The sequence below is a fragment of the Anomalospiza imberbis genome, chromosome Z (assembly GCF_031753505.1).
Source record: "Anomalospiza imberbis isolate Cuckoo-Finch-1a 21T00152 chromosome Z, ASM3175350v1, whole genome shotgun sequence".
In the NCBI taxonomy this organism is placed as follows: Eukaryota; Metazoa; Chordata; class Aves; order Passeriformes; family Viduidae; genus Anomalospiza; species Anomalospiza imberbis.
In genome coordinates this window covers 46,270,633-46,278,548 of record NC_089721.1, presented here as the reverse complement: position 1 = coordinate 46,278,548, position 7,916 = coordinate 46,270,633, and the positions used below count along the sequence as shown (strand labels likewise).

General features: G+C 36.5%; 1 long non-coding RNA gene across 1 annotated transcript; it reads left to right on the top strand.

The window, feature by feature from the left end:
• The first annotated feature begins 492 nt into the window (after positions 1-492).
• On the top strand, positions 493-3,959 carry LOC137464650 (uncharacterized). The gene is made up of 3 exons (XR_010994335.1): positions 493-624; positions 1,016-1,102; positions 2,597-3,959. It is a non-coding gene; the product is annotated as an uncharacterized lncRNA (long non-coding RNA).
• The last annotated feature ends 3,957 nt before the right edge of the window (positions 3,960-7,916 follow it).

Genomic DNA, 7,916 nt, shown 5'->3' with positions numbered 1-7,916 from the left:
GCTGGCTTCTTGAATTCTGTCTTGTTTTTAAAAAACAGAGGGATTTTTTTCACTTGAAAGACACTAGCAAATGAGTCACACTACATGCATGTGAATACCTGTCTGACAGTTTTCTACTATGAAATGACTAGTGGAGAATGTAGGGAGACCAGAGGATGTTGTTAAACTTCAGTCCTACTCTGACAAGACAATGAGCAAATTCAAACCAGCGGTGTTACATGGTGCCAAATTGGAACTAAATTGGATTTTGATTAAGGTAAGTAGGCTACACAGGAAAATGCCTGTTCTGTCGGGGCTGGTGTGTGGGAGAATAGGAATGAGGCTCGGCCACAGCCTCATTCCTAATGGGGTACAGCTGTATAAGACAGGTGAACAGCATTGAAGAAGAAGCATGGAATGCTGATGTATATTGACTAACCACAAAAGAAGAAAAGAGAATGCAGTTGTTATGCACATGAGAAAAAATGTATAAAATGTTGTACTAGGGAATAAGAAAGAACTGATGCTTGCCACCATTTTTAGTATCAGTTTTGTGTCCACAGTCACTGGTATAGGGAACTTGGGTTATGGGTGTCCAGTGCTCCTAAAACCTGCACTGGGGTACTTCCTTTCTGCACAAATGTGGTATGCTTACACTGGAAAATAGCAAATTTTCTGAGGCATTTTCACAGATGATTAATCTCTGTTGTTCACAGGGGCATGTCCAGCTGTATATCCTATTGTTTTCCTTTCCTTAATGTTTATCAGAAGTATAAATGTCTGATATCAATGTGATCTTTAAAAGTTTGGATTCTTTAAGGCTCTTGATGCCAACTGTCTGCTTTTTAGAAAATGAAAAATGTATTTTAAAAGTAGAATTAAATACGGGCTTTGCTAACACCATCTTGATTCTGTATGCTTCCTATTCATGCAGAGACAAAAGAAAGTGGTTGCTTTAGTAAGTATTTTTCTGGTCCTGCACCGTGTTCATTCATTTTGTGCTCTACCAGATGTGCTATGTTTCATTTCCAACCAGGTTCCCATCTGTCCAGAAGGCTGGACTTTGAAGGATCTCATTACCGTGGGGCAGGCTGCTACTTATTCTTCTCATTTTGAGAAAAAGGTAGGAAAGTGTGAAAGTGGAAAATTAAGTAAAAATTAAAAAAACCCCAAAAACAAAAAAAAGGAAAACCAAAACCAACCAACATAAAAAAACCTCAAAAAAACCAAAAGCACCCCCCGCAAAAAACCAAACAAAAAGCCCCACAATCTTCCAAAGATTTAAAAAGTGAATATAAAGGATTGTGTGAAATATTATAGGGAGACTTTGAATAATATATGAAATTAGGTGTTTGGTCTGTATTCAATGAAAGATAATGAAGGGTTTTGATATGATAATCCCACTTAAATGGTTATAGAGTGGGGGGTTGTATGTGTGTGTGATCTGTGAGGGAAGGAGGGTGTTTCAATATGCTAGCCAGCCAGTTCTGTTCTCAGTAAAGTGTCAGATCGGCTATTTTGCTAAAGATAAATTTTTCACGTTCCAAATATTCTGAGAGAAAATAAATTATATGAATAGCAAGATGTGTGGAGATTTGCACATTATCCAAGCCATTGAATTATTCCTGACTGTCCCTATTCTAGTTCTTGATTTGTAGGCCAGCTATGCTCTGCAGCTGGAGCAAATTATATCAACAGAAGTGCTGATGTGACCACAAGTTGACAAAAGGACATGATTTCTAGTAGCAGAAAAGCAACTAGATTTTATGAAATTGTATCTAATAATGTCGTTTAACTCATGGATTTTGCATCTGACGTCTACTTTTTATCCAGTCCTTTCAGCAGCCCTTTGTTAGCAGTCACTCAGAAGAGGAAATAAAATGTAGCCATTGAAATAAAAATTGCTCTACGCTTTTTAATAGCTCAGCTGCAAGCTCTATTGTTTTCTTTAATGGATTGTATAACTGAAGTCTTTCCTCATGACTATACTCATTTGGCTTCTGTGTTTCCAAAGTAAACTACAGTATCTTGGAGCTCCAAAGCAAAGGATTGAAAGGGAGAGATAAAAGGATGAAAGGGTTTTTATATATACAGATTGAAAAGTGCTGGAAATAATATGGCTCAGGAGTCAGAAAAGTGATGGAGAGTCAAGAATTTCTGTAATATTTCCATTTCTGAATGCTGACTCTCTCTCTCTCTCTCTGTGCCTTCGGTTATTAAATTCAGCCCTTCCAGCTCTCAATTTCCCAGCCTGAAAAGGGGTTTAACAATATCGATCCAATCCAAAGACAAGTAGTGAGTGTGAGCATTTGTACTTTAAGAGTGGTGTCAAGTAAAAGAAAAGTGAACTATTTATTCCTCCATTAAATGTCTACATTATATACGAAAAGTTCTCTCATAAGCTAATGTTTGTCCAAATATACCAACAGTATCACACAATTAAAGAAACAGGATGCAGAAGTAAAATAATGGGTAAAGAAAGCATTGTCTTTTTTTTATTATTTTATTGTTCTCTAGCCACCTAACCATAGGTACAGAAGACTTAAATTACTCTTGAAGTTCTATCATTGCCTCATTTTGTATTCACACCTATTTTTTTCCTATGATGATTTCCTAGGAGATTGTCTTTGGGAATTTGTACAGAGCCTGGCACCATGGGTTTCAGCTCTAAACAAAGCAGCAATCTGATAGAAGTATAAAGAATCATGTACGAGAGTTAGAATGGGATAAAAACCATAATTTTCTGCAGTTACATTAGCAGTAATCTCTCTATAAAAATTTGAATAGCTCTTGTAAGATGAAAGAATCCTCTGAAACATCTAAGAATGAAATCACTGTGTTACTAGTAAAAAATGTGATTAATTTTGAGAGGGAACTAAGAGTTGCAAAAATCCATCCAAGATTTGTGATGTAATTTTCTGCCAAGCAATACAAAGCTGCTTAAAAATTAATTGACAGGTAATATGAACATTCAGTGGTGATGAAGTAATAAAACCAGAGATAATTAATCATCAGTTCCAGTATTGTCTGAATTGTCTTCCCCTATCTTAAACTTGAAAGAATCATGTGTTTTCTCTGTGGCCTTTTGAGACTGTTTTTTGGAGTGTGAATTGCATATATCCTTTAAAGAATTTGGGAAAAGTTTTCTTTTTGCCATTGTCTCAGATGTACTTGTGCCTTGTAGGTATTTTTAGCAAAATGAAAAAAAAGGCCTTATTAAATCATCAAGCGGTAGGAATTCTTTCAGCTGTGGAAGACACACAATGTATATTGCAGTTGAAACAAATCGTACAGAATAACCTGTTAAGGATGTAATTGAGATACATGTAATCATTAACCTTGGAACAGACTGGGAATCAGTTAATGAATCAAATCAATACCCTCTCAACTGATCCATAATAATTTGAAAGAAATGAAAAATTTAACAGTTGCTGTATGTGAGGTTATCACGGGCTGCAATTAACCAGCCTCTGGGAGATTATGTTACCTAGTTACCAGAGGGTAAGTGTAATTTCCATAGATATTTTGGAAAGGGTGTTATAATGACAGGTGCCAGACAATAAAATGGGTCAGAAAGAGACTTTAGGTACTGGCTGTAGCTAGGTCATCTTACTGTCTCTCCAGGTAGCACTTCTCCTGACATTTTGCACTGTTATAGCTGCTGACTGATGAAGACATTTCAGTGCCTCTCTGCTGAATGTATTGGTTATGAAAATTAATGAAATGTTATCTTTATTTTAAATACTGCTATCTGTGTAAAACTCACCAGTTTGTGCTTTTTTTCAAGGTGTAAAAGAAGGCTACAATATATGCTTAAAGCTGTGCAGTTTTCACAAAGAGTGAATTTCTTTGAAATATCCACTGGCCAAAGAAATAAATACAAATGAGAAATAAGATTCAAAAATATATGGGGAATATATGTGCTTAGGTGGCAAAATTTAACGAACTTATTTTCTAAAACTAAATAGGGTAGAATGAGGAAAAAAACCCTGTTGTTTGCCTTCACAGCATGCACTCAGTGATACCCATGCACAGTAGGATAGTTAGTTAGCTACCACATGCAAAGCAGAAAGCAGATGGTATGGTTAGTATAGATCACAGGAACATGAGTATCTGTGAGTGTGCACGTCTTTGTATGTTCGTGTGTAAATCAGCAAGGAGTTTGACATTGACATACTCCATCAAGTCTAGTTTATAAGGAACAAGTAGTGCAACATTCTGTGCATCTGGCAACTTAACTAGCTCTGTCAATCTGTGGATACTGCTGACATTGTACTATTAACATCACTTCCATCTGTTTTGTTTATATAGGGCTTGATTTACTTTCACCACGTGAATCGGTAGTGGGTAGAAATGTCCAAAAGTCTCTGGTTCCAATTAAGCTTGCAGTTTATTGTGTTTCATAGTATTATGAAAAAGGAGGGTATGGTTGCAAAGATTGTTACCTATTTATTCAATGAGAAATATCAATATACATTGTGGAACACAGAGGCGTGTTAGTAGATCATAAGAAGTTATTTCTCTGTGACATATTTAGCCCTTGTTCATTTTCCTATCTTCTGAGATAAGTAAATTATTTTTGAGACAGGAGTTTGTTCTGGTAATTCATAGTTAGGCTAGTCAACCCTATGTAGAATGCTTTTTCCTCTTTGATATCTCCTTGCCACTTGATGCTTTAAATTAAACCATGTCAATGAGTTCTCTGACAGATATTGCTTCCCAGGACCACAGTAAAAAAAATTTTATTTCATTTTCCCTGTCTCCTCCATTACTATAAGTGCAAACAATAGGAATGTTCTAGCTTAAAGCTTCTAATTTACCCTAATTTTCTGCACTCGCCACTGACTTCAACTACCTCTAAATGAATAAGGGAAATCAAACATATTGTTTAGTTTTGTAAATGGTGAAAGAGCATGAAAATGTGTTATTCAACTGAAATCATAAGGCATACTAGATGAGTATGTTATATTAATCAACCTGGGATTAAAGCAGGTTGGATAACCTTCAATACATGTAATGGAATCTTTTCTGGCCCTGTATAGTCAAATCCACACTTTCATATATCATATAAAGAAAATGAACAGTCGAAGTTCTGTTTAGGAGAAATAATTGATTACTTACTTGGACATCTGTCAAAAAAAACTGTTTTAAATGATACATGTTTTCCTTAAACAGCATCCTGTACAGTCCCATCTTCAAAATAATAGAATATACTTTATCAGAAATTTAGCCATGCAATAACTGTTAACTGGAAACCCATCCAAGATGGATTTAAAAGCAGCTGTTATGAAAATACAACATTTTCCCAAGGTATTTGGTACAATCACTAGTTCTTGTTCTCACAGGGGACTTTAACTTACAAGATGTCTTCTGGCAATACAATACAGCAGAGACAAAACAGTCCAGGAAGTTGCTATAATAGGCGAAAGATAAACCCCTTACATAACTGGTGAGTGACCCAAGTAGGGAAGGTACTAGTAGGTGATTATGGACAGAGAAGGGCTTGTGGGTGATGTGGTGATCCAAGGACATCCTGGGCATAGCAATAAAACTGGATTGTTTTCAGTCTTAGATAAGTAGGGAGAGAGGTCAGCAAAGCTGCAGCCTTGAACTTCTGGAGGGCAGACAGAGTACCTCAGGAGGCAGTCCTGAAAGGTCAAAGAGTCCAGGAAGGCCCAGTGTGTTAAGAAGGAACAGCTGCAGGAGTAGGCTGTCCCCATGTGCCAAATGATGAGCCAGTACAGAAGAAGACTAACCTATCTGAACCAAGAATTTTAGTTGGAACTTAGGGAGAAAAGGAGAGTTTTTGACCTTTGGAAGAAAGAACAGGCAGCCTGGGAGAACAAGATTGTTGTGAGGTTATGCAGTGAGAGAATTAGAAAGGCCTAATCCCAACTAGAAGTTAATCTGGGTACTGCCATAAAAGACAATAAAAAATATTTCTATATATACATTAGCAGCAAAATGATGGCTAAGTGCATAAGCTTTTGAAAGGATGCACAGTTGGTAGTATTTTTTTTTCTTATCTCCAATATGATACCTGAAGAGTGTATTTAAAATATGGGTTTCAATATGAATGAGGAAGAGGAAGATCAAACTCCTATACAGTCCTTAGATACAGCACATAGGCAACTCCAAGACATCCCTCCTTGTAATCGGATTCAGCCTGTGCAATGAAACATCAAGTACTTAACACATGTCAGGTAGAGTTTAAGTCAATCATCCTGGGATGAAGGTCATGGGTTGGGACTTTGTCTCTGGACATTCGGTACATTGTTTTCTGTGTCCAGAAATATACAGCAATTCTCATGCACTGTTTTCCACTGGCTAATCTGAACCTACTCAATCAAAATCATCATGTGTGGCATATAATGGGACTGTTATTTTCTGAATGCATCCCCATAACTACTTCAGAGCTGTGTTTTTTCCAAAGAGCACAATTATCAGCAGATAATTCACTCAAACTCAACTGAAATACAATTTTCACTAAACTTATTAGGAAGTAAAGGGGGATATAATTCCCTGAAAAAGGAGATAGTAGTTTAGTTGGGACACATAGGACTGCAGAAACTTCATGTTTATGGAAATATGAATAAGTTTTGCCTTTGCAATTCCATGCTTTCCATATTTAAGAAGGAACAAAATACTAGTCATCCTACATCTCTGAGTAGTAAATGACTAGAAAATTGTTTGAGACCCATAGGAAAAGGCAACAAAGAATCACAATAAAATTACAGAGCCATTATTTTTATAGTGTATTATAGACAAGATAGGCACTCATAACCTGAAGCTGGCACAGAGTTATTATTTTTTATAAAAGTTAATAATGAGCATATGGTCAAAAAAGGAAATCAAAACTGTTTTTGTGAACACAAAGATATGCAGATGCACAGAATAAAGTTAGTTGTAAAAAGAAATGTGGGTCCCTGCAGTTTCTAAAGCACAAACTCCAGGATTCTATTTATTTATCTGCTGTTATTTACTCCTACTACGTCAACCTGCTTTCACTCCTGTGTAAGGATATGCCATTGCTATTGTGTCTTCTGCATGGATGTTTAGTGTACAGAAATTCTGCAGATGAGACATTTGGCAAATACTTGTGTTGGTCCTGAAAATGAGGTAAAAAGAAGCCTGATACCCCCTACAATATGCAACTATAGAAAAATAGAGTGCAGCTCAGGACTGAGATCTCCAAAGTGACTATTCTATTTAGTAGATTACAAAATACATCAGGCAGTAGTGGCTCAATGGCACATCACCATGACAAGTAGTGCAACATGTGTTTCCAAAAAGTGAAAGATTCACCATGATTAATGTGTAACATGATGATCATGGTTTTCCTTAAGGAAACAGCAGATGAGATTCTTCATGACCTGATTCTGGCCTCAGAATCAGGGGTCAAGGCGGTCTCCCCACTCTACTTTCTCCTATTACTGTATATTGAAAGAAAGTGGCAGCAGCCCTACAGTTCTGTGGGTTCTGGCTTTGTTTAGAAAGTCCTAGTATGTTTTAGCCCTTAGAAAGATACATTTTGTTTGTAGTACAGGCTTGATACAGGCAGGCAGCTATTTATACCTGAAAGATGGGAAGGACACCTACACTTAAATACATGGAGGAAGATAAGATGGTATCTCCACGGACTTTATATTTTGATATTTACAGATATTACAATGGCAGCTCCTTGCAGGCTTTTATTAGGTGTTGTGTTCTTGCTGAAGCTTCTATAGGAGACTGTCATTTGGGAGGGTTACAGACTGTTTTTTTCCCTATGTTTAACAGCACAATTGAAATTGTTCCATGTGTGTATGATTCTTTCAAAGGAGAAAAAATAGTTCATTGCTTTTAAAGATATGAAAAGATAACAGGTAAATGAAAGACACAAAACATGCACCAGTTCCAGATATAAACTAAGCACTTTCAAAACTTTCAAGTTTTCA